This window comes from Mauremys reevesii, linkage group 8, assembly GCF_016161935.1.
Source record: "Mauremys reevesii isolate NIE-2019 linkage group 8, ASM1616193v1, whole genome shotgun sequence".
Classification (NCBI taxonomy): Eukaryota; Metazoa; Chordata; order Testudines; family Geoemydidae; genus Mauremys; species Mauremys reevesii.
The window spans coordinates 95,075,713-95,103,261 of record NC_052630.1 but is presented as its reverse complement, the minus strand read 5'-3'; the positions used below and the strand labels follow the sequence as shown (position 1 = coordinate 95,103,261).

The following is a 27,549-nucleotide window of genomic DNA, read 5'->3' as shown; positions in this document are numbered from 1 at the left end:
AAAAAAAGTGGGTGAGTTGAACTTTTATATTTATTCCTCTTCAAAACAAAACTAAATTAAGTTGTTTTTTACTTGTGTGTGGCCCATGACTGATTTTTAATGTGGGTCAATGGCCCGTGATAGAAAAAAAAGGTTCCCCATCCCTGATCTAAACCATCATCATATTTCAGAGTAATTACCTGATTTGTCTCTAAAAACCCAGTAACAGCAATTGTTTCTCCATCTATTTAGCTTTCCTCTCCACAAATGCATAATTCAGCCCACTCTGCTTTCTATAGGCCTTGCTGCCTATCTATAGTGCGCTCTCTTTCTCTGTTGTGCACTAATTCAGTTTTATACAGCGTAGGTTTTTAGTAGCAATTTCGTACCCTTAAACTCTCTCTTGTAACCTTTGTGTTCGTTTGTCAGAGCAATCATTAAGCTTTGGCACTTTAAGGCTGATGGGTCTATCCAAGCCAGCACTCCTTGAGCTAATTGTGTACAATTGAACATTCTCCAAGCACTGACAGTCCTCATTCAAGCCAAGTGTGAAAGTTTTTAAATTAGCTTTCACAGTTTGATTCACAGACAGTAAATGTAAAATGGCACAGGATTAATTTTTCCAACCACACAGTGCTACAAAATAGCCCAAAGGCTATTTTAGTTCATTTGCTTTAACTGTTAGGGAAGATTCACAATACGTGGAATGCTCCAACAGAAGCAGAAGCTCTAAAGGAGATTCAAAGCCTAATATTACCCCCATTAATTAAACCACTGTATGTTTGTACAACAGCCTTTGTACTTTGTCACTAGCTGTTAGAGTGGAAGTCACATCTAGGCCACTTCAGACAAGTCATCTAGTTTAGCATTTATGCTTCTTAGAATGTAATTATATTAATAAAGTATCTCACAGCATTATAATTAGAGGCTTGTGGGCATTTTTACTACAAACCACATTTTTAGGGGGTTATAAAATCTGTTAACACTGGCTTTGAGCTGTAAAATTCTCCACATGCTCTGAGCCCAGTAAGGATTTTTATGTTTTTCCTAAATAACATATAGATCTTGTTTTAATTGCAACATATAAGCTGATAGGTAGACACACAGACAGACCCAGGGCCTATCTTAGGGGTAGGCCACCCAGGCGATCGCCCAGGGCACCGGTGGTCAAGTGGGCGCCATGCAGCAGTGCAGAGGTGTACACTGCCAGTGTGGTGTCAGAAACTGCTCCTGGCTGGCAGGGGAGCACTGCGTGGGGGAATGGGACATCTAGATTTCTCCCTGCTTCCTCCTGACAGAGGAACATGGGGGAGACCCCGAGCAGTGATGCACAAATACTGCTCGCCCACCCCCAAAGTTCCAGCGGGATGTGGGGGAGCAAAGAGCCAAGTGCTCCCTGCATCCCGGTCACTTTCCCCAGCTGTGCTGTGCGGCGAGGCGAGCATCAGGAGCGGCTGCTCTCCTGCCCTCTCCTTAACACAGCCCAAGTGGGGAAAGTGCCCTGATGTCCCTCCTCACTCCCCCTGCTCACAGCTTCCTAGGGGTGCACAAAGGAGCAGCATTTGAAGAGGGCAATGAGCAGCAATGCCACCTGCTCCATGCATCCAGATCAGTTTCCCCATGTGCTCGCAGGAGGGGGGTACAGGGGTTATGGACAAAGGGGGCACATTGCAGGGGCTAGGGTGCAGGAGGGGACAGTAGGGGTTAGGGGCAAAAATGGGGAGGGGGGGTGTCTGGGAAGCCCATGAGTGCCAGGGGCAGTGGGGGGCACCCACTGGGGCCAGAGGTGCCAAAACACAAGTTCACCCAGGGCATTAGTTTTCCCTAAGGCCAGCCCTGGACAGACCAAATAAGATATTTGACAAGATATAAATTAAAAAGACGCTCATACACTGTATTAACTGTATATATATTTTCCCCTTAAGGAGTAGTGAGAAAGCACTGAAATTTAGAGCTATATGGTTGAATGACCTTTTCCAAAAGTTGCCTCTAAATACATGCCCAAACTTCTAGGTATGCAAAATTTCACAAGAGAATTCCAACACACAAACTGCCATTTTTACACATTCAAATAGGATACTTAAGAGCCTGCCATACCTGAATTGCACACACACAAATCAGTTTTTAAACAATCAAAAACATTGTTGTGAAAAAGACAGTATGTGCCAAACTTTGGGTGCATAAAATTACATTTGCAATTTCAGAGGCTAAATAAAAGCTCCACTGAGAATTTGACTGAGTGCCAAATGAACCGTAAGCCCTGATCCCGAAACATGGTCCACGTGGAGCAGATTTCACAATCGCCGTTTTATGTCCATGTATGCTGTAATAAGTAGGGCCCACGGGCTGGATCAAATTCGGCGTTTCCAGCCTCCACTCTGCTTTTGTGGTCTAATATCAGAATTCCATTACAGCTCTGATTCTCTGTCACCGAGATCAATGGAATTGTTGACATCTACTTCAAAAGGAGAAAGATAATGCCCCTGTTTGAGCACAGCTTTGTGTGCTTCATACTTAAAAAAAAAAAAAAAAATCACTGAGGGCCCAATCGAAGGCCAAATGACTTCAGCCTTTCGATTGACTTCAGTGGGCTTTGAATCTGGGCCCCCAAGCAAAAGCTCCCTTTAAACAGAATTATTTTTCAATAGTGACAACACGCATCACAGATGGGAATAAACTTCTGTTGATGTGTAAATAGTATTTATAGTAAAGTCTTCAATGTGAATTTATAAAGTTGTTAATTTTTTCACATGTACAGATGGACTAAAGCAGCAAAATTCAGATTCAGATTTCACACACCTTGGGCTGGGAGGTGTCAGAACTAGCACATTATAAAAAGAAAAATCTGAATTTTGCATATGGACCTATGTTCAGAGCTCAGGACATTACTATCTAGGTTTATCACTCAGGCACTTTTCTAATATAGACAGTTCTGATTAGAGTCAAGTGTTACCTTAGGTTCACAAAGATCTTCTGCCTTGTGCTGAAAATTACATTTGCTTTATGTAGATCATAAATCACTAAGAACTGACTTTTCAAAATAACCCCTTTTAGGTTTGTTTAGGAACCCTGCTCATTAGGAAACTGCATTTATGTACTCACTATTTACATTTGTTTATAAATTAGAAAATAAATATCCACATGCAATATTCAGTGCAATATACTGATATAATGAATTAAACTTTATCACGTTTTCCTAAAGTGAGCTCAATTTTGCAACTGCCTTTGTCCAGGCAGACCCTTACATTGTGAAAAGCTACAGTGTACTCAACAGCAGCATAGGCATGCCAATGAAGAGACGAATTGCAGGATCAGAGCCTTAATGTATATTATAGCTATAATACCGTACAAAAGCTATGCTAACTAGAACATAATAGTTTTATTAAAGTATTTATTTAAGGGATGTCAAGTGATTTTTTTTCAAAAAGTTTTAAAGCGTCATTTCTGATAAAGAAAATGTTCTTAAATTCTATTAAAACAATTTATTCTCTGATCCCTTGATGACTTTACATAGATATTTTCAGCAAGATTAAACTAACCATGACACTGATCCTGCAACCTGCTTCAAATGGGCAAACCTGTGTAACCAAATAAAGCCTCATTGATTTAGATGAGCTGGAACAGGGAACCAGTCACTCAGAGTTCATGGCATGTTTGGAACCTGCCTATTACATGGGAATAGGGCTTAAATTCTCAGAGAATATTTCCCGGAGCCCCCCATCCCACACCCCGCATTTGGGGCTCCAGGCTTCGGCTATGGGGCAGCAGGTCTCAGGGCTTAAGCCCCATGGGGAGAAGCACCAGGACTTGGAGCTTTAGTCCCGTGGGGGAGGCGTGGGCTGCTCTGCTCCGGTGGACTCCAGCTCAATTTAAGTCTTGCGTGGGAACAGTGAAACTGACTATACACCAAGTGCTGTTAAATGCAGAACTGAGAAAATAGTGGTTTGTTGTTGTTTTGCTTAATGTTTTTTAGTTATTGTAGGTTTAACTCCTAACTACAAGAGGTATACAAATTTCAGGCAAATGAGATTTTTGAAGCCATGTGCCTTTATATACATATGTTTCAGCCCACCTATTATTTGCCTTGTCACTTTAGGGATATATTTATTTCAAAATGCAGATTCCTCTCAAAATTATCTTGCAAAACTGGAAAGAATTGATCAGTTTAGATGTTAGGATACAGACAGAATACTTGACAGTTAAGCTTGGAAATATTACTGCAAAACATGTATAATTTACATAAATATTCAAAGAAAAAGATCATATCTTTTTGGTCACTGTACAGTCACTCTGTTGCTAACAGACCTTAGAATCACCAAACAACTCTTAAATTCACATGAGATGTGTCATATGTGCATGAATATTTATACTTATGTGCTCAGCTTTTAGGAAACTTTGAATTCCATCCCACTGTTTGTCAATACTGTAATGTAACTCATCTGTCTGTACAATGAAAGTGTATGTATGTCTTTTTTTTTTAAATCAACCTAGAAATCGCATAATAAAAAATATTAAAGTTTTAAAAACTGCAGATTTCAACGGGACTGAATGGCCAGTGGATAGGTAATGGGATACCGACCCTTTCACCGATAGCTCAACAGTTTCATTCCCCCAAGTTCAGCAGCGACTGGAAGTTGTTACCCCCAAGCGCTGCTTAATGCCTGAAATGAGTTTGTGGTCTCACTCCCATTCCTAATGAATTAGTGTCCACATCAGAAAATTAACTGGCAATTTTAGAAGAGAGGACAATGTATTAAATGGGCATGGAAAGAAGTTACTCACCTTGCACAGTAATGATAGTGCTTTGAGATGCGTGTCCCTATTGGTGCTCCACTGTAGTGTCCCCATGGGTGCTCCACTGTAGGAGACTCCCAAGCAGTGGGCTGTTGCTTTGGAGTCAAATCAGTTACAAATGACAATACTATGGAGCCAAAGATGGCATCAGAGGTGGAATCCCCAGTAATCGCATAATGTTCTGCGAAGGTATGGACTGACGCCTAGGTTGCCATTCTACAGATTTCTGAGATAAGGACATTCTTGAGGAAGGCAACAGAAGAGGAGACCACCTTCTTGCAGAGAGTGCAACTACCAGCTGGAGGTGTCATGTTGTAAATCTGATAACATTGTTTAATACAGTTCGAGACCCATTTGGAAAGTCTCTGGGCTGATATTGCCGAGCCCCTGGATCTCTCCACAATAGAAAGGAAAAGCTTAGATGATTTCCTAAAAGCCTTCATCCTATCCAGGTAAAAGGTCAGGGCTCTCTTAACGCCCAGTGTGTTAAGTACAGTCTCCCTGTTATCACGGTGAGGCTTGGGGTAAAAGGTCAGGAGGTGAATCAGTTGTTTTATATGAAAAGGAGAGGTCACCTTGGGGATGAACTTCAGGGGTGGTCTGAGTGTGACCTTGTCCCGAAAGAATATGGTATGGAGAGGATGTGCCATCAGTAGGGCTATTTCCCCTATTTTCCTCAGCCCGTTTACACGTAGGTGTCACTGATCCTGGAGTTTGCCATATAGCCTTGGCTGGGTCCAGAAGGGCCTCACTGATAGGGAGGACTATTCTGGAGCACGAGGAAGAGTGTAGGATTTTGGGTAGATTGTGATGAGTATCTGCGGTGTGTTTGCTACCCTTTTTGCCAAGTCCTGGAAGAGCCAGAAATCATTGGCTAAGGATGGTGGTGGGGGCATCACTGCCTTGTCTGGAGAGGAGGAAGATATGTTAGTTCTCAGTGCAACTTCTTCCTCTACTCTGTTCCTCCATGATTTCCTCTTGAGTTTCAGAGGTTCTGGATGCCATGGCAGAGGGAGAACATCTCACAGGCTCACGATGAGTCAGGCTGGAAGCCTGACAAGTGTAGGTTCAATATGCCACCCAGAGATCCCAACAGAGCCAATGGGATGGTGGATAGAGCTTGATGGTGGTGCCCATGGCTGGCCATACCATTGTGGTAGCAGAGCAAGTTGAGGATATGTCTGAGGAGCCCGTTGATAACGGGCAACATAGGGCGCATGGGAGGAGTGGTAGGAGATGACCTCCTCTCACTCACTGAGTCACCACTAGAAAGTGGAGATGCATGGCAGGGTACTGAAGAAGTTTCCCATGTTTGGAGAAGACGTGGTACCAAAGGGGAGACTCTTGTATATCAGATACTCTGAGTTCTCTCAAGTACCGGAACTTCTGTGGTGCCGACCAACCCCGTGCCACTGGCACTATGAAGGGAGACGGGGATTTCACCTGCACCCAACGCTCCGGTGCTGGATGGGTCACAGTTGACGGTGCCTAAGGTACAACGTGTACCAGCAGCATCTTAACACTGTGCTCCCTGCTCCTGTCTTTGCTCACCGATACCATTGGCTCGGGGCCTGTGTCCATCAGGTCTTTAGGTGCATCAATGGTACCTGCTGCTCCAGACCCTCACAAGCTATGGTACTGTGCTTGGACTGTCTCGCTATCAACGGTATGGATGATACCAAGTGTGCCGGCGATCTTTTACAGCTAGCTCAGGGCTAACTCTGGGGAGACTCAGCTCAGTTTTCAGATGTCTTACAAGAAGGGCTTGCAGCTTATTTCTTCGAACCATAGTCCCTGGATGTTGACAGCTGTGGTGAAGATTTGGGCTTCCTGGGTGAGTCTTGGTACGGATCCAGGGAAAGCTGAAGGGCTACCTCCATCAGGATGCCTCAATTTCCTGTCCTTTTCGAGACCCGGGTTTAAGTTGCTGACAGAGACCACACTTCTGCAGAATATGGCCTCCCCCGAGGCAGTGAATGCAGTGGGAGTGTTTATCTGCCACAGGGATGGACTCCTTACCAGAGAGGCACTTCTTGATGCTCAGCGAGCCAGGCATATTGCACTGTGGAAAGGGGTCCCAGACAAAAGGGGGGAGAAAACTTTGTTTTTTGTTTTTGTTTTTTGAAGAGAAAATAAGGAAAAAACTACAACTCAGTCTGAAGGGGCTAACTAGCTACTAAAAATGCTAAAAAATAGAGAAAAACTAACGATCGCAAATGGACTGCTAATGGCTCCATCTCTAGCCAGGGGCAGTTTTGAAGGCACTGGGGAGGGTTAGTCTGTGCATGCTGGTTAGCCTCATGGTGGGGTACGAGAGCAGACAGCATGTGTGTGGGCCAAACGGACACTGCTACCAAAGTTCTCCAATCAGCAGCGCAAGCGCACCTACAGTGAAGCATCCATAGAGCCACTACTCGAAGAAGAACTGACCCATCCACTTACCTAGACAGACAGGTTCCTGCAAGTCATCATATAAGCACGAGGTTCTGAATTTCAATATGCAGTACTGGATGTATTTTAAATGTGTGCTGTACCTATACTCCTAAAAGACACCCATTTATTCAGTAGCATACAGTACATACTCTTCAACATATACTTATTTAGGTACTGTGTTTGAGACTTTCAAAGTAGTATAGAGGAGTTAGTTACACATCTTCCATTAAAATTCACTGGTAGAATATGGAGGGCTAAATCGCTTGCACTGCTTTAAAAATTGGGGTTTTGATACAATACATATGGCATGGGATTTTCCAACATGATTACATAATCTGCTGTACAACATGCTTTAGTGCTGTATTCTTAAATGATCATGTAAATTTTGAGGTAATAATTAATTCTGATCTCTGCTATACATTTAAATTATCCATGTATTGATAAAAGGGTGTTTCAATATAATCAAAGACTTCTCTTAAAAGTGTTCACTGTGTCCTTGAAGAAATACATACTCTAAACAAGCACCCCACATGGGTATCACGCTCTCTCATTAGGGATAACACCCACAGCTGCAAATATGTGCAATGAATTCATGCACTTTTTTAAAATGTGTAGATATTACATTAGTTGGAAGAAGGCCCTTAGGGCTCCGAAATGTGGAAAGTAATTTATTTATCTTTAATTCACCCAATCTAAAACATTCCCAACACTAAATAATTACATTTCAATATGATGATTAAAATAGCTTTTTTTACTCTAAGGGCTTGTCTTCATGACCAGGACAAGTTGACCTAAGTTACACTACTCCAGCTATGTGAATAACGTAGCTGTAGTCGACGAAGGTCAGGTCGACTTAACACCATGTCTTCACTGCATGCTTCGATAGGAGATGCTCTACGGTCAATTTACCTTACTCTTCTCGGGGAGACGGAATACCCGAGTTGACCAGAGAGTGCTCTGCTGTCAATTTAGTGGGTCTAGGAAGACCTGCTAAATCGACACCTGCTGCATCAATTGCAGCAGCATAGATCTCCCCAGTAGTGAAGACAAGCCCTCAGTCTATCTAGGGAAGTTATTAGGGCTGTTATCAATGTGAGTGTTTCCTGACAGTGCACCTAAAGTGTATGCTTTAACATTTCTCTCTCAAATGAAATGTGTGTGTTGCCTTTTATGTGTTATTATGAAGACCAACATTTACTTGCAATAGCACCAACTATGGATAGCATTATCTGAAGAATAACCAAAGGTGTGTTGAAACTCCAGAGCCTCAATAACTTATCTTGAATCACATTACTGGAAAAATGAGCCTGGGAAATTATTCTAATTTATTTGATATTGCTCTACTTTGCAAATGTGACATGCATCTTCAATCCTTATCTAAGATTCTCTGACTAGTAATGTAACTTCTCAGATTAGCCACTGAAACTGTATAGTATCAGCACAACATGGATTATTCATTGGGGAATGCTATTCACAGCGAATAAGATAGTCGGTGCTATTGGAGGTAAAGAAAGGACCAAATGACCTATTTTGCATTTGAAAGCCAGTACAAGGCAGATAAGAAGGAACAAGCGTTTATATACTGTGCATAGCCATAAATATTGTACAAAACCATATAAACTATATTTGTTTTATGTAGTCTCATAATTTCCATGTTCTCCTCATCTGTTTGTTGAATCCAATTATTGTCTCATCTTAGACTGTAGGGTCTTTGGGGCAGGGACCATCTCTTTGCAATGTATTTGTACAAATTCAACCAAGAAAGGGGCCCTGATCCATGACTGAAGTCCACATGCACTACCAGATACAAATAATGACGGATTACTGTTAATAGTCAGACATATCCTCACGCCCACAATTAGATCCATCAAAGAGGATCTTCAGCAAAGATACGGGAAGCTCACTAATAAGCTCACTGCCTGAAGAGGAGGAGAGTGGTCAGAGAAGCCTGCAATTCCTACTCAATCAAGTGCAACTCAAAGAGCCCTTTTATGCCAACTGGAAAAGGGGCTGGATCTTTAGCTGGAGTACATAAACTGGCAAAGCTCCATTGACTTCAGTGGAGCTATGGTGATTTACACCAGCTGAAGATCTGTCCCATGGTGTACAATTCCTTCATTCACTCTGTTAAATCATGTTTGTCAGCAATTACATAGCTCCAATGTGTGCATAAAGCTATTCTGCACTTTTTGATTACCAGGACATCCACGCCAACACAGTGAAATAGAAAGATATGAAGCAAGTAATTCAACTGTTAAAAAAAAGTTATGCATTTGATGTGTATGCTTGATCTCTGGCTAAATAAAAATAGTAGCAAGTCATGCTTCTACCAAAACACCATCTAAAGTTCTAGTATTTGAATAAAATAGCTGCTGTTCTACAAATTTCATCCTAGGCAATATTTCCTTCTCAGTTTTATACTGGAACAATATAATTCAAAATACAACTCAACAGTAAAGATAGAAGAATATGTTGAGCTTCAGAAAAGTTTATTTTTCTTTCCCTGAAATACAGCACTACTTCTGTGTGTACACTAGCCACAACACTGGTTTATTTCAGTGCTCTGTAAAAATTACCAGTCTTGGGAGAAAAATCTTCAACTCTGCTTTGTGTTCCTCCACAGTGTCAGTGAGAGCATCAACACTTCTGAGGTAATCCATAAAAAGCAGCAGTGCAAATCCTGCAGACTCCTACTAGATGTTCTACTTGCTGGTTTGTTATTACCAGTTGCAGCAACACCTTTTTATGAATATCAATTTACTCACTGCACAGAGTTTAGAAAGCACAATGTAAAAGCAAAGGCAGCCTTAACATTATCTTCTATGCCAAGAAACTGCCTCCTTTCTCTCTAATACATTTTTCTTATTGTGGTTCATCTTAAAAATGAATCATCATAAATTTTAAAATATGTTCCTGCAAATCTCTGGTCGACTCTGTAGTGAGAATTCATTTATTATGAGACCACATGATGCAGAGCTCTGCCTGTTATCTGAACATGACATATTTTCACTTTGTTTCGATTCTACATTTGAAAACTGGTCCCATCAATTCTTCACCAGACCCAAAACTTTACTGATTTGTTCACTGAAACATTAAATGCCAACTAGAAGCCATGCAGACAAATAAAATCATTTACCAGTTTAATGTCTGGGGTTTCTCATCTAAGAAAAGAGAAGTACAGTTTTAGGAGTGATGAGAATCCACATCTGAGATCAAAATCAATCAGCTTTAATCCTTTTGATCCTTAGCTCAAGCTGAAAGTCAAAAGACTTCCTACACTGGTTAATTTTTAGATGCAGTTTTGGAAAATTGTTTACTTTTTTGATTTTGAAAGGGCATTACATCCTTCATGCATTGGCCAGACTCAGTTTATGCATTGATTGTGATCAGTGATTTTCTGCATCAGTTGCTAGTGAGGGAAAAACAGGCCGTATACTTACATTCCCCATAATGCATCATTTTCTCTCTAAACAGTGGCAGCAAACAGGCACATCCAATACTGTATTACTTTCTTCTCTCATTCATGACGATGTCACACCCAGGCACTGTGATTCTGAAAAAGAAGCATTTCCCAGGTTCTAAGGATAGAGGTACCCCAACCAATCCATCATGCTTTGTGCGCTAATGATAGACTCATGCATAAGAGGCACCATAAGCAGTGAGAGGCAGCAGGCATGAAAAGAAGTGAATCAACTGTCAACGGTTGTGATCTGAAGGACTGCAAGGCTGTGATTAGAATTTTCAATCAGGGCTTCCACAATTCATCATGTTACCAAGGAAAGAACGTTTTTATAGGCATGTTCCTTCATCAGTCCTTTCTGCTATTAGCATAGCAAGTTCTAGGACACACACAAAAAAAATGTATCAGATCTTGCTGCCTTACAGTTAAAAGCATGTATATTTGAATCTTTAGGGAGAAGAGAGTAAAAGACATTCCAGAGCAGCATAACGATCATTTCCTGTTTGCATACACAACACTGAAATAAGATGCTCTATACACAGAACAGCATTCCAGCTGAAATAAAGCAAAATACATGCCTCTCCCCCGCACACACATCTTTCTGCTGCAGTCATGCTTCTAGACAGCTATGTTGAAAGTACCTCAGAATGTTTGACCTGGCTGCCATTGGGGGATATCAAGAAGAATACAATCTAACAGAAATCCTTATTCAGAACTTGTTTACACGTGCTATGCAACTCTGAGAAATGCAAGGATAGAGTTCTTCACAAAGAAAGCACACTCATAGCCTAACTACACAAAACTGCTTTCAGTACCCAATGTAGTGAGACCAAAGCCATACTTCTCAAAATAAAAAAAGGGTTGCCATGCTGATTTAGAGTGTGTGTATGTAAATTCACAGTAACCATTGGTCGGGTCTAATTTTGAGTCAGTGCATGGAGTACTAATGCAAACTATGTTCCATTTAGAGAAGAGAAGGATGATCTTGTGATGTAAAAGGTCTGGATTCAATTTCCAGCTCCCTCTATGACCTTGGGCAAATCATTTAATCTCTTGGTGCCTCAGTTCTCCATCTGTAAAATGGAACAGTATTTCCCTACTGCAAACAAGAGTTGTAAGAATCAATTCATTAATCAGGGAGGCATTCCAATACTGGGATGATGGACATCAACAGAAGACCATAATCCTGTGATAAGATCTGGGCTGACTGATGCTTGTGTGCCCATGGAGTCCTGCTGACTTCAGCAGGGTGCCATGTAGTATATGGATCTGTCTGAGTGGATCTCACTGCAGAGTCAGTGTCTAAAAATCAAAATAAGTAGGGAGATAACCAAAGATCAGCCATTTACTAATGCATGCAAATAAAGTATTACCAGTAATTTAAGCTGAAATTTTCACCTTAAATCACAAATAACATACATTAAAACACTCTATGCATGTATATAATTAATGCCTTTAAGGTCTTGCCCTCTTTTGGAAACATGAAAAGACTCTAGGCATTTTTTTCAAGTTCCAAGTTAGAAATAATTAATAAAATAAAGCCATTTATTTCAAATAACTAACTGGAATCAATTTAATCTTAAAATGGAGGCAAAAAATCATTTTACTAGACAACATCTAATTGAAAAATATTGCAACAATATTCACACAGCAAACTGATACACATGAATTAAAAAGCATATATAAATTAAGGAGAAACTTTACCACTTGGATATGAGTGCCACTTGTCTCCAAACCCCAACAAATGTTTTTGGTAATATTTCTTTCAGCTTGAGGTCAGCGGATACTCTTTAAATTGTTATCTGGGCACGTCTGTCTTGGTTTGATTCTTAGCTGTGTTAATTTCTTATGAAACAGTAATTTATGAAAGCACAGGTTTTTATAGGTAGATGTTTCAGAATTATTAACTATTAAAAAGCCTTTTAATGTGCTAACGTGTAAATTGTTTTTTAAACTGATTATCATGTTAAAAACTAGAATGTCTTAATTGTTTTTCCATTAAGGAAGAAATCAGCAGATAATTTGCAGTACCTGGTCTTGGTCCTGCAATGACTCAATGTGGATACTCTTTTGCCCACACTGAGTCCCACTGTAAGTGACACAGGAAGCTCCAGTTGGGAACAGGAGATCCACAGAGCTCATTACAGGACTGAGGTCTTAGAAGGGAGGGTAGGGGGGAAAACACGGCTGTAGTAGGATATGCTGGACACCTAGAAAGAAGAACTGTTTCATCAGCCTGTCGCTCTGACATCTCTCTGTGGATGTCTGGCCACCTGCTCAAGCTCAATATGGCTAAAATAGAGCTCCTAATCTTTACCCTAAGCCTTTCCCTGCCACCTCCTTTCTTGATCACTGTGGACAACCCCACCATCCTGCCTGACACTCGGGCCCGTAAACTGGGTGTAGCTTTGACTTGGTCTTCTCTCTAGGTACTTACATGCAGGCTGTCTAAATCTTGCAGATTGTTTTTGCACATTATCTCTAAAATACAGCCTTTCCAATCCACCCTCATTGCTAAAACTCTCATCCAGGCTCTCATCTCACATCTTGAGTATTGCAACATCCTCTGGCCTTGACAACTGCAATCTTGCCACACTCATATCCATTCAGAATGCTGCTGCAAAGGACACTGTCCTAGCCAGTTGCTTTGACCATTTCACTCCCTCTCTCTGAATCCCTCCTCTGCCCTTCCTTCTCTACGGGTCAAGCATAAGATGCTTGTCTTCACTTTCAAGGCCTATGCCAACCCTACACCTATCATTCACTATCGAAATGTCGATTCTCACCTCCCACTGGCCAATGATGCCAGCTCACTTGTGAAATATTTGAGAAAGCACCTTTGTGCTGTCCCTCACACCTTATAAGCATCCACAAAGCTACCTCATCATCATCCTTCAAATCCCTCCTCAAAACTTTCCTTTGCCATAATGCCTACAAAAAACATGACAATGGTTAAGCCACTGGTGTGCTGAGATTACTGCCTACCATACTGACCGATGCTGTCTCATTGTTTCCTTGTTCTCCCCCATCTGTCTGTATTGCTGTCTCTTATCTTATACGAGATTTTAAGCTCTCTAGGGCAAGGATTTTTGTTCAGTCTTTGTACTGCACCTAGCACAATATAGTTCTGATCCATGACTGGGGCTCCTAGGTGCTACAAAAATACAAACAAATATTTGTTTGCAACACATCTGCATTCTAACACCAGCGACTACAACCTTGCAGACATGTTCAAGACATTATTAAGAATCATTTCAACCTGATTTCATCCTACAAATCTCAAATCTAATCTCCATTCCACAGATGATAAAAAAAGGGGGAAAGGGCCTCAAAATTGAATCTCTATTTCCATTCATTGTAAAACAACGCTTGTAGAGAAAACACACTATACATACAACAAATCCTCTTTTCGGTAATCCTTACTCGTAATCTTCTAGGGACCTATTTTTACTTTTCCCTTGGCATTCATATCTCTCAGCATTTGCCAACTGCTGCAGATCATTTCACCCTGCATATTCCGCTGTTTATTCAGGGAAGATAGCATTCACAATGTGTGGGTGTGAACCGGCATGAAAGAGGGGGTTTGGACTTCACCACATTTTAACATAGGTTCCACTATAGATCACATGTAAAACACCTAGAGGTTCATTTTTAGCCATTACTCCTGAGGGAATTCTGCACCAAGAAAATAAAAATTATGCACACAATGTTGCAAAATTCTGCAAATTTTGTGTGTCAATAAATAAATGTGGCTCCAGCATGGCAACTGGGAGCACAGGGGGGCCTAATCTAATTTGAGAAGGATCTGTTTGCTTCCTGAAGACTTCACGCCACTTTCAGGAGCCATTTAGAATTGTGAAAATAAATAAATAATTCTCACCACTGGAGAAACTGCATATGAAGTTACAGTTTCGTACAAATATTACATAATCATCAGTAGCCACTGTTTTCAGTGCATGGGGGGAGGAGAGGCAGTTCCCACAGGTAAAAAAGTGGTAAAGACAAAAAAAATTGGCTATTGTTATTAAATGGACAGAGTTAACCCTCAAAAAAAATAGGAGAAATGCAGTTTTATCCCTTGTGAAATCTCCTGATGTTGGCAGTGAAAACCAGTATTTACTGCCTGACCTTCCCAAAAAAATGTCACAGATAAATATTAGGCATGCAAATGAATACTTATGAAGTGGTCATATAAAACTGTGCCAGTGGTTTCTCTATGATTTGTACTTCAGCTAAGAACCACACTGCTATCATTTCCAAATACACTAAATATGAAGAGACTCAGGCCTCCTGTTCTGGCATATAGGTAAGATTGTGACCCATTTGTCTGGCAGCCAGTATTCCAATTTACATGTACTAGAAAGCAACATAAGGGTCCTGTTTATGATTAAAATATTTCAAGCCATAAGTACAACACAGCCTGCTGATAAAGAACTCGCAATGCCCTTCCTCTGAATTTTTGTATACTTCATATGCAGTTCTTTTGCAGTCAAAGCCTTTTAACAAAAATGATTCTCACCTTATTCTTTGTCTAACCTTAACAGAACCCTGATATCAAATACGTTTCAGAATGACTATATACCATGTGGATAGTAAGTCATTTTCGAGTATGCTACCATTCTCAAAAACTATTTCGATTTGCATCTATGACCATTACAGCTAATGACTGAGCTGTGCATCATAGTTACAAAAACAGCTAACCTCTTTTCCCCTTATGTTCCTGTCCCCTTGTGTTCCTTAAAACAAATAAATCAGTATGTTGACTGATTTAAGTACCTAACTGCCAGTCATTTTACTCTCTCTCTTTTCCCCCTCAGCCCAGCCTCCATAATGCCAGTGATGCAGAGCGGTGATTAAATTTTAACGATATATAGCACCCAGAGTGACAAGCTAAGTGAACAGTTATAAACAAATAACACCGTAAAATAGGTTATTTGCCTCTGTGTACATTTTTGCAGAGCCAGTCAAGATACTGGTGCTTTTTACTAATGCAATACCATTAGTACTTAATGGTGGAAAGCACAAGAGAGCAATATACAGCTTACAAATAAGAAAATCTTAACAATACAGGTTTATCTTCCTCATGAATTAGCTATGCAGTTTGTTCTATTATATAAGACCCATTGTTTCCACATTTGCAAATTACTTCCTGGATCTATTAACCAGAAAGGGAGAAATGCATTTTTCTGGCTTATTCTCTGGAACAAGCAGAATAAATCTGTCTAAACTGGTGAGTGTAAACCAGTAACAAGACAAGACCAAGATATTTCCGGAACATAATCAAGTCCCTAAAAAAATACAAAAGAACAGTTGGAGAACAGCAGGGAGATTTAAGTGCATTGATAATACAATTTGAATGTATGTGAGGAATTAATAAAGATCTGGGAAGATTTTTCTAGACTTACTCCAGACCTCTCCAGGTATGAATATTCTGTAATGTTCGGTAGGACATAAAGAACAACCTAAGGATACCACAAGGCTTGTACATAAAATTCTAGGAACTACAAACCTTCTTTGTAACTTAGCTACCCCAAAGCACAGATTTATCTCAAAGCCCTAGCACCCCGACTCCTTGCCCACTGCAAAAGGTAAGTCCTTACTCATCTGGCTTTGTGGTTGCATATCACAGGGTCTAACAATGTCTGAGAAACACCAGAACTAGGTTTTATTTACTTGTATCCACTCTCCCCAATCTGACTTTCTTGGGGAACATGGTTCATACTAAAACAAAGCCTATGAGTTAAAAAGGTCTTATAGTCTGGAGGATCATGAGAGAAAAGGATGGGAGTCCCTCTTATATGCCATTAATTCTGAGAATTGAGGACAACACTTGATATTGCTAGTAAATAGCAGACGCTATTCCCATTATGTTCTCATTAATAATGCACTACGTGCTATGAAAACCTTTGGTAAATCATGTTTAAATTACTGCACGATAGATATTTAAGTAACATTAAGATTTTGACACAAACAACAAAAGCAAGGAAATTAAGTCTGACATTCCAGCTTTATCTCATCCCGTTGCTGCCTAAGCACTGTAGCCACACGCATGGCAGGCAAAGCCCATGGCCTTTATTCACTTAAAGTTCTTGATGTGGAAACCAATCCAGTTTTAACAAGAGCTCCCACCTGTCAGGCTGGATTAGTTTTTATGTCTCCTCCATCTCACCTCAGACCCTCTCCACATCACTGAGCCCTGACTCTGGAGAAAATTACATGGGTGAAATTCTGTCCCACTGTCTTCAAGGTGCTTCAGACGTGTTCCAGATTCCCACAAAATCAGTGAGAGTATATCCATTGACTTCAGTGATCTCTGGATCAGGTTCTTTGCATTTTATATGAAAAAGACCACCTCATTTTCATTATAATGGCTCCTTGTTGAAAAGCTGATATAATGCCTTCCTCAGCCCCTTAGGCTCCTCACTGGCTTCCTGATCCACTGCACTCCTTTTCAAAGTCTAAATCACTCACAGGATTTTTTACCACCTGGAGTAAAGGCCTACCCAACAGAGTCCTAAGCAGGCACCTTCTAATGAAAAGTCTTCTATGCTCCTTGCATATTCTTCAGTTTCTTAAGCCACTGACCAAACCACTCAGGAGCACAGCATCCCTGAGCTACACATCCTTGGGTTTCTGCTCTGTGGAGTTATTGATCCCTACAAAAGCACGCAGAATGGCAAAAGGGAGAAACTGTGACAGCAAAATGGTGGAGTTATGCTGTATCTGAAAAACAGGGAAATTATACAGCAGTATAGGCGGGTGCATAATTGCATAGGTCTGAGGCCTTGCTTGTAGGATTGTGTTGCGTTCTCAGTGTGCACGTGTTCCCGTGTATGTAGAGCTCCCATGAAAGCTAAGTGAAACTATGTGTGTATCTATATCAAGAGTAAAACTTATCCCTCTGTTCTAAAATCAGCCTTGAATTACCTCAGATTGCTCATTGCTTGAAGGTATTGTTTGCGTGAGAAGAGACGGGAGAAAAGGGGAAAAAAGGGAAAGGGGGAAAAGGAGAGAAAAAAAAAGAAAAGAACTATAAACAAAAAATTATATTTACAGCCCTACCAAATTCAGGGTCCATTTTGGTCAATGTCATGGTCATAGGATTTTTAAAATCACAAATTTCATGATTTCAGTTATATAAACCTGAAATGTCATGGTGTTGTAATTGTAGGGGTCCTGACCCAAAAAGGAGTGGTGGGGGGTTGCAATGCTATTGTAGGCGGGAGTTGCGGTACTGCTACCCTAAATCCTGCGCTGCTGCTGGTGGCGGCGCTGCCTTCAGAGATGGGCAGCTGGAGAGCGGCAGCTGTCGGCCAGGAGCCCAGCTCTGAAGGCAAAGCTGCCAGCAGCAGCGCAGAAGTAAGCCAGCAGCAGGCCTGGTATGGTATTGTCACCCTTACTTCTGCGCTGCTGCCTGCAGAGCTGGGCCCTCAGTCAGCAGCTGCCACTCTCCGGCCACCCATCTCTGCAAGCAGCAGTGCAGAAGTAAAGGCAGAAATCCCGCAAACCCCCTAAAGTAACCTTGCAACCCCCCTGCAACTCCCTTTTGGGTCAGGACCCCCAATCTGAGAGACGCTGGTCTCCCCTGTGAAATCTGTATAGTATAGGGTAAAAGCACTTAAAAGACCAGATTTCACAGGGGGAGACCAGATTTCACGGTCCGTGATGCATTTTTAATGGCTGTGAATTTGGCAGGGCCCGAACTATAAGAAAAACAACACAAACAAGACATTATAAGACATGTCTACACTGCAGAAAAACAAAAACAAAAAAAATCCCAAGGCAGCAAGTCTCAGAGCCCAGGTCTATGGACTCAAGCTGGCAGCAAAGGGCTAAAAAATAGCCACACATTCCCATGTGGGCTCCAGCCTGAACTCCAACATGCTCCCTCCATCACTGGGTTTCAGATCCTGGGCTCCAGCCTCAGCCTGAATGTCTTGACTCCTATTTTTTTTCTTTTTTTTTTGCCTTGTTGCATAAGCCCAGCGAGCCCAAGTCAGCTGACCCAGGCTCTGAGACTTGCCGACGCAGTGGGTTTTTTGGTTTGTTTGTTTTGCAGTGCAGATGTACTGTAGAGGCCGAAGACCCATTGAAAGTCACTGGGACTTGGGCTCCTAAGCTACACAGGCATTTTTGAAAATTGTATCCAGGAAGTATAAATTAAAAACCTGTTCAGGATTTTAAAAAGACATAGAATTGTGCCCCCATAGATGGTGCTCTTATTCATCTGTTTTCATTCAGTGCACACAGAACTCACCTCTAACCACGCAGAAGTGGGGAGCAGCACCCCTGAGATACAATCCACCCTGTGCTCAGGTCCCTACAGAGAGACTCCACACACTCCACTCTCAGTACTCTCCACGCAGGCCATCAACCATGTGTGAGGGGCAGGTCTTTCTTGAGGTCTGCAACGGAAATCAGTGGGAGTAGGATGTACTTATCAGAAAGCAGAATTTGGCTCTTAACATAAAAACAAGTAATAAAAAACTTTCAAACTGTTGAAAAAACACCCTGAAATCCTTGATCTTAGGGTAAGACATTTTGTTGACAAGTTTCAGAGCAATTTTCATGGTTGAGTTACCAATGTCTTTTTAATGAAAACAGAACACTGCTTAGAAGATCACCACTACTAGGTAATTCACATTAAATAAATCACATATTAAAGTGTGTGTATATGTCTATGTATATAAATGAGGCTAGTACTGCTGCCTATTATTAAGGTTGACTGACACGTCCCATTATAAGACCCTGTTTTAAATTGCTTATCGCTTTGCAGACTAAAAGTTTGGGATGAATTTTTAAATGCAGGGTGTCTGTCTCAGGCTAAAATTATTTTATTTATTTATCTCTTTGTTTCTGAACAGCTCTAGTGGCAGAGGTCTGCATTATAGATTTTAAAGTTCCAACCCTGTTCTTGACCCATAAAGGTGTCCATATGACACCACATGATGGAATGTCTGGTTTTTCAGTTTGCTTTTAAAAACTTAGGGAATTGCACATAAAAACTATGCTGAAATACATTATTAAGATTGAAAAGTCAAGTACTGAAAAGTTAAGAATTGCCAGACCCCTTATGTGCATGTATTAAGATACAGTCTCTGATTACATGATTATTATACTATTTTTTTTCTGCAAGGGACAACCGTCTATTAATTTCACATTTTCTGATTACAACTGTTCAGAGCCTGGTGCTGGAGAAGCTTCAATTGGAGAAAAGTCCACAGGAAAAAAAGTGTTAGGTAATCCTGAGATAGCGCCATGCTCTACCACCCAAGGATGACTTCATTCTGAATCTTCTCCACACACTATTTGATTGGAAGATTTTTTCCTAGGGGTCAGAACTTGGCCTCAGAGACAGACACACTTTTCTTACCTGCCTCATTTTAATTAGTTTTATAGGTCAGATTTAATATTATGGTTTATTAAGATTTAATCCCACAATCAAGGATGGAAGGGATCCAAATGCATAAGCAAAAACCTATGAAGGTCCACAGCAAACCACCTGGTGCCCTGCTACTTTTCCTAAGAGTCTCATCCAAAGCTTGCTGCTCTCACACAAGACACATGAAATCACACAGGTCGCACATAAGAAAATGGATGGCTTACAGCCCTGAAGGACTCCATGGAGAACTAGACCTTTTTACAGGTCAAATGAGTGTACTGAAAAGCTAACTCCCAGGTCACACAAACCCAGCTGTCTATAGGGAAGAAAGATCTGCAGTTGCACAACAATGGCCTTCTGAAGTTTCAAGCATTACACTCAGGCATAAAAAGACTATGTTGTACTGAAGCATAAAATTGGTATGGTAAAGCAGCCTCATAAAATTCTATTTAATCAGTCACGTGAGGCGAGTAACTTTGTGAATAAAGTATCATTCATTTATTCGTCATAATCAACAACATTAATATATTAGGATTACCTAATGGCAGGGAAAAGCCAATCTCACTGACATCACAGGAGTCATCTAATACCCAAAATTTTGAATTTGGATGTGCAAGTGATCTTTTATGCATGAATAGGTGTTAGATAATCACATCCTAACAAAATGCAAGGAAGAAAAGCATGGGAAAGCTTTCACCAGAAATAAATGAATTATATTGCAGCAGAAGCCTAAAGTCTCCATTACAGTGAACAGTCTCACCTGCTGCACTGCACAGTCTCACAACCAATTCTTTAAAACAAAAGTTTGTGGTGGACAACGAGGGTGTGAATGGCCTCTAGTATTTATCTTTCAGAACCTCTGTGATTTGTTTGTACAAAATTCACTATTAGTTTGTCTACAGGTTATATGAATGCTCCAGAAAATCATGTATGGGGCTGAAATGTCACAACAGCCAGTGTGTTTGAAAATCCCAACCCTAATGTTTAAAAGATTTAGCCCATTCAATTGATTAGCACGCTGTTAAATTGTTGTGCATGTGAGTTAGCAGTTATAAAAGCTGCATTTTGTACCCAACAGAAAGTGGATGGTTGGGTACATTTAATCAATAATTCCAGTTTGAAAGTTGTTCTGATTAACAAAATACTGTATGTTAATAGCACACCATACTTAGGGTGGACATCATCTTTTACTCTTCACTCTCCTATATCATGGGCTGTTTTTTCTAGATTTTCTTCCATGTTATACTTCTGAAATGGGTTGGGACATCCTGCTGATTGGAGGTCTTAAGAGATAAAAATGGTAAGAAATAAAAAAAAAATAGACTCCATTTATTTTAAATGGTTAATTTTATTTCTTTTGAAAACACTTTTTCTGGATGTCCAAAACAGGATATTTCTTTGTAAATGTTGTATATTGTTATGAACCCATAAATCGGACCTCATGAGTCCTTCCTACTATAACACAGAAATAGTATATAAGCAAAAACTTTTCATTGAGGCTCTTTAAAAAAAAATCACTGTCAGGCAACCATTATTTATAATAACCACCAAACTCTCAAGAGTCAAAAGTACAGAGTTCCTGAGCCCTATATCTAACTCAGCGTTCCACAGGTAAGCACATTACCAGTCTGCAGTTTTACTCTACGCTGAAGCTTAATGTGACTCCTTTCACATTCAAAGCCATAACCTTTATCCATTGATTTACACACTCTGGTAACTATTTTTACAGGATCAAGTAACTCTCCTATATGGAAAAACCCAGACACAGATCAAAAAACACTGAGGTTTCTCTCACAGAGTTTCCTGTAGTTATGCCATATGGGTAGATTTGGCCACTATATTCTATGGGTCCCTCCAAAGGCCATGCAGAACTCGGGGGAAGCGGTGGAGGGGTTGTGATGCCTCCTGGTAGATTTATTCTAACAGGTCTTTCCTGCCAGTTCCTGCCTATGGACTACCCTAGCATAGAAAATGCTTCACTCATGAGTTATCAAGCTACATTAATTTCCAAGTGGATTCTTCATAAGGGTAAGGTGATGAGTGTACCTTTCCCGGGACCTTTCACTCTCTCACACATTCACAGATCTCTCTGGGGGAAAGGCGTGACACAGTCAGCTGACTTCCTCTTCTGCAAGGGCAGACAAAGATTCTCATCTCTGGATGTGAATCCACATGGCGCCATCTGGTCCATAGTGAATACATTTTATCTCCAAACTATTCTTAAATAACCGTATCTGACATGAGACTAGCTAAATATTCTTCACTTGAAATATTTATAACCACAACAGTAGAACAATTTTCTATGTTGATCAGTGCAAAGTAACGGACATTGGAAAACATAACCTCAACGATACAGACAAAATGGTGGGGTCTAAATTAGCAGTTTCCAGTCAAAAAAGAGATCTTGGAGTCATCGTGCATCGTTCTCTGAAACCGTCTGCCCAATGTTCAGTGACCGTGAAAAAAAGATAACAGAATGTTAGGAACCATAGTAAAGGGGTAGGCAAGAAGACTGAAAATACCATATATAAATCCATAGTATGCCCACACTTTGAAAACTGTGTGCTGTTCTGGTCACCCCATCTCAAAAAAAAAAAAGATATATTAGAATAGGAAAACGTGCAGAGAAGGGCAACAAAAATGATTGGGGCTATGGAACACCATCCTTATGAGGAGAGATTAAAAAGACTGGGACTGTTCAGCGAAGAAAAGAGATGACTGGGGGGAGCCGTGCAGAGAAAGTGAATAAGTGTCGTTTACCCCTTCACATACCACAAGAACCAGGGGTCACCCAATGAAATTAATAGGCAGCAGGTTTAAAATAAACATAAGGAGGTACTCCTTCCCACAACACACAGTCAACCTGTGCAACGCACTGCCAGGGGTTATAGTGAAGGTCAAAAGTATAACTGGGTTAAAAAAAGAATTAGGTAAGTTTGTGGAGGATAGGTCCATCAATGGCTATTAGCCAAGATGGTCTGGGATGCAACCCCATGCTGTGGATGTCCCTAAACCTCTGATTGCCAGAAGCTGGGACTGGATGACAAGGAACAGATCACTCAACAATTACCCTGTTCTGTTCATTTCCATTGAAGCATATGGCACCAGCCATTGCTGAAAGACAAAATACTGGGCTAGATGGACCATTAGTCTCACCCGCTATGGTCATTCCTATGTAATTATGGGCACATCTTCACTGGCAATGTTAAAGCGCTGCCGTGCAGCACTTTAACGTGGCTTGTGTAGTTGTGGCATAGCATAAAAAAAACCACATGCACAAGGGGCGTAGCTACCAGTGCTGGGAGCGCGGCTTCCAGAGCTGGTGCACTGCATATAATGGCACGTTATAGCGCTGAAACTTGCAACGCTCAGGGGGATGTATTTTCATACCCCTGAGCGAGAAAGTTGTAGCACTGTAAAGTGCCAGTGTAGACAAGCCCTACGTTTAACAAGTTTTTAGTAGAAAAGTAAAAATAATTTGCTCAGTATAGCATACAACCACATTTAGCAAACTTCCCTACAAGACATTGAAACTAATCACACTCCACTTTTAACCTCATTGTGTGGCATTGAAAGGCTAACCATCTTAATGCAGACATTTTCCACACATCCTGCTCCAGCAGTTGTTCATATTCTGGAGGGACGAACCCCATACTTTGGAAAATTCTGGTATAGACCTTCATAATATGATACTTTCTCTCTTTTATTACATGCTTTGGGAACAATGAAATGGTTAACAATATTTACATTTAAAGGATTATTACTGGCAGTTGAGTTAATAGCCATTAAAATGACTGGGGCAATTCACACATCGGAGCTATTGTTTCAGGCTCTCTACAAATTCAGGCAGACACTGCCACATCATTTGTGCCTGAGGCACATTTTGAAGTCTTTCCCTGGAACCACAAACACTGGAGACTTACTGAGATACTGAAGAACAATTAAGATGTCTGACCCATGAGAAGTCCTTCAAGGGGGCAAGTCCCACACTTTGAGAAAGGTGGATGTACAGTGTTAAAAATAATTTGTAGTTCTACACTTTCACCAACAGATGATGCGAGAAATTTCAACACTTTATTTAGACTAAGAAAATTATGTATTGTGACAAAGTTCCTCCTCTACCTTGGTGGGTCCTGCACTTATTGGTGGATTTGCTCGCCTCACAGATTCACCCTGTGGTTCGGGAAACAGCCCAGAGATCTTCTCCTCTGGCAGAAGCCACAGTCCAGGTCAATTCCTCCTGTGTTTGATCAGGAGTTGGGAGTTTTGGGGGGAACCCGGGCCTGCCCTCTACTCTGGGTTCCAGCCCAGGGCCCTGTGGACTGCAGCTGTCTAGAGTGCCTCCTGGTACAGTTGCGCGACAGCTACAACTCCCTGGGCTACTTCCCCATGGCCTCCTCCCAACACCTTCTTTGTCCTCACCACCGGACCTTCCTCCTGATGTCTGATAACGCTTGTACTTCTCAGTCCTCCAGCAGTATGTCTACTCACTCTCAGCCTCTTGCTCCCAGTTCCACACACGCATTTCCTCTCCTCTGGCTCCCAGGCTCTCTTTGGCCTGACTGGAGTGAGCCCTTTTATAGCATCAGAAGGGCCTTAATTAGAGTCAGGTGCTTAACAGCCTCACCTGACTCTTAGCAGGTTAATTGGAGTCAGGTGTTCTCATTAGCCTGGAGCAGCCCATGCTCTGGTCACTAAGGGAACAGAAAACTACTTATCCAGTGGCCAGTATATCTCCCTTCTACTACTCTGCTGGTCCCAACTGGCCTGCGTCTATCACAGTATGTATATAAAGTATAAAAAAGGAAAAGGAAATAGTTCTTGAACTGGTGTCAGTCTAAGTTCTAAGGAATTCCAGCTGCCTCTGACTTCTTCCTTGTCATATTTTTATTATGAGGAGAAGGGACATACACATAATATTAATATTTTAATTTTTATTACTACTTATATTCTATAAGACATGAGATAAAGATAAACAAGATCATAAGCACAGAGAAAGAAAGGAAATTAACATGAATAAAAAGTATGTAAGGAAGGGAAAGAGAAAGTAAGAATTTTACTCCCATATCCATATAATTCTTATGAACTTTTCAAAATTCATTAGCACTATTTGTTCACACCACATGTTAAAAACTGCACTGAAGATTCTAAGATATTTTTCTACACAGCCTTTTCTACATTGCCCACTGTGTGCTAGTCTTTTGCTAACAGCAGCATCTAAGAATGCTATTATTAACTGGAAACCACTGAAAATATGCTCCCCAGATACTAATGTCATCCTCTTAGAGTGAGTGAAGACTTTCTCCACTTTCTCTGTTCTTTCATATTTACAACCCAACAGTACATCTTAATGCACAATGCATCCCATTCAACCATATGTTCTGCTTTATCCACAACAGCCTATCTTCTTATGGGGGGTGACCGTGGGAAACATTATGACCCCAGCAGAGACCCAAAGATAAAGACACAAAGGCAGCATTGTATATAAACAGTATTATCTCAGGCAGCAAGCCTTAAATTCCTAATGAGACAATCTAATGGAAATGATTTTGCCTCCTTCAAGCCTGAAGTACACAAGTCTGCTTTGTGCGGTATCAGAGACCTCTGCAACTAGATGGTGAACCTTTCAGCCCTGACAGAGTGGTTTACTAGCATCAAAATTAGAGTTAGTCCAAAATCCCTGTTTTCTAGCAAACTGTATGTGACAGGTTGGATCACAGAAACCTCCCTGGGAGCTGCCAACTGATGTGCCACGACTACTTCTGCTCCTGTTTTCCTTGCCAGCTCAGGACTCCAACTCACTGTCTTGCTGTGCCAGACACTCCCATTTGCTTCAACAAAGACTCAGAGTCTGAATTACTTGCCCCAAAGCTGCAGGTTTACCTGAAAACAGCTCACAGAAGTGTGCTTGTCTTTAGCACTCAGAGGCCCAACTCCCAAAGGGGTCTAAACCCAAATAAATCCATTTTGCCCTGTATAAAGCTTATGCAGGGTAAACTCAAATTGTTCGCCCTCTATAACATTGATAGGGAGATATGCACAGCTGTTTGCTCCCTCAGGTATTAATACATACTCTGAGTTAATTAATAAGTAAAAAGTGATTTTATTAAATACAGAAAGTAGGATTTAAGTGGTTCCAAGTAGTAACAGACAGAACAAAGTAAGTCACCAAGCAAAATAAAATAAAATGTGCAAATCTATGTCTAATCAAACTGAATACAAATAAGATCCTCACTAGTTCCAGAATGCTCCCTTTTACAGACTAATCTTCTTTTAGCCAGAGTCCAGCAAGCACTCACACCCCTTCCTTCCAGTTTCTTCCAAGTATCCTGGGGAGATGGAGAGGCTCTCTTTAGTCAGCTGAGGACAAAATGGAGGGGTCTCCCAGGGGTTTAAATAGACTCTCTCTTCTGGGTGGAAACCCCCTCCTCACTCCTGTGCAAAGTCCAGAACTCCAGATTGGAGCTGGAGTCACCTCTCCATGCATGACTCCCAGTCCTTACAGGCAGAAGCCACCATCCACATGGCATCCTGTATGTCTCCAGGAAGACTTTTTATGTGGATTGGAGTATTCCAAGATCCATTGTTCCCCTGATCGGGTACTTAACCCTGTGAATTCCTTCCTAAAGAAGCTGACCAAATGCCTCACAAAGCTTGCTTGATTTCTAAGTAAGTATACAGCCAATATTCTTAACCTCAAGTACAAAATGATATATGTGTACAAATAGGATAAATAGATATAGTAGACCATAACTTTTACAGAGATGTTACATGGCACAGGCAGCACAAAACATATTCCAGTTATGTCATATTCCCATAAAGCATTATGGGTACAGCGTCACACTGTAAAATAGACTGACATTCCTTCTTGGTCTTAATGGACTGAGCATTAGTGACTGGAACTGAAGGGGATGATGGGAGGTTTTCTGCAAAACCCTTTGAATAAAGTGCAGAGTGACTGGGTGAGTGCGGGGAGGTTGGGGAAAGGATGCCCCTCCACATTCACCTGTGGCGGGAAGTGGAGCCACGCGGCCCCAGCCCGCTCTGCTTTCCTTACCCCGGCCCCAGCCGTGTTGCTGGGGGGCAGCTGTAGAAAGGTCCTGCACTCACCTGCAGCGGGAAGCGAAGCACCACAGCTGGGAGCTGGCGGAGTGCAGCTGGGCTGCTCCGCTTCCCGCCGCCGGTGAGGTTGGAGAAAGGACACTCTCCGCACTCACCTGCGGCGGGAAGTGGAGCAACGTGGCCCCAGCCCGCTCTACTCTGCCACCTTCCCAGCCGTGGCGCTCCGCTTCCCTCTGCAGGTGAGTACGAGGAGGTTGGGGAAAGGACGCCCCCACGCTCACCTGCGGCAATGAGCGGAGCGCTGCGGCTGGGAGCTGGCGGAGTGGAGTGGGCTGGGGCCAGGCTGCTCTGCTTCCGCCACTCCTGGTGAGTGCGGGGGGGAACCCTTTCCCCAAACCACCTCCCCCGACTGACACGGCTGGGGCAGAGGTGAGGGAAG

The 27,549-nt window shown here is 41.6% G+C and overlaps 1 protein-coding gene across 15 annotated transcripts in view; it reads right to left on the bottom strand.

Annotated features, from left to right (window-relative positions):
• Positions 1-27,549, bottom strand: part of DAB1 (DAB adaptor protein 1) — a 684,943-nt gene that overhangs the window by 198,070 nt on the left and 459,324 nt on the right. For 13 of the 15 annotated variants that reach the window (XR_005583828.1, XM_039485615.1, XM_039485614.1 and 10 more), the window contains 2 exons: positions 18,924-19,071; positions 10,647-10,759 (listed from right to left, as the gene is read on the bottom strand). The gene's annotated coding sequence lies outside the window, so the exon portion shown is untranslated. The remainder of the gene's footprint in view (positions 1-10,646; positions 10,760-18,923; positions 19,072-27,549) is intronic. The other 2 variants (XM_039485621.1, XM_039485627.1) reach the window with 1 other exon arrangement.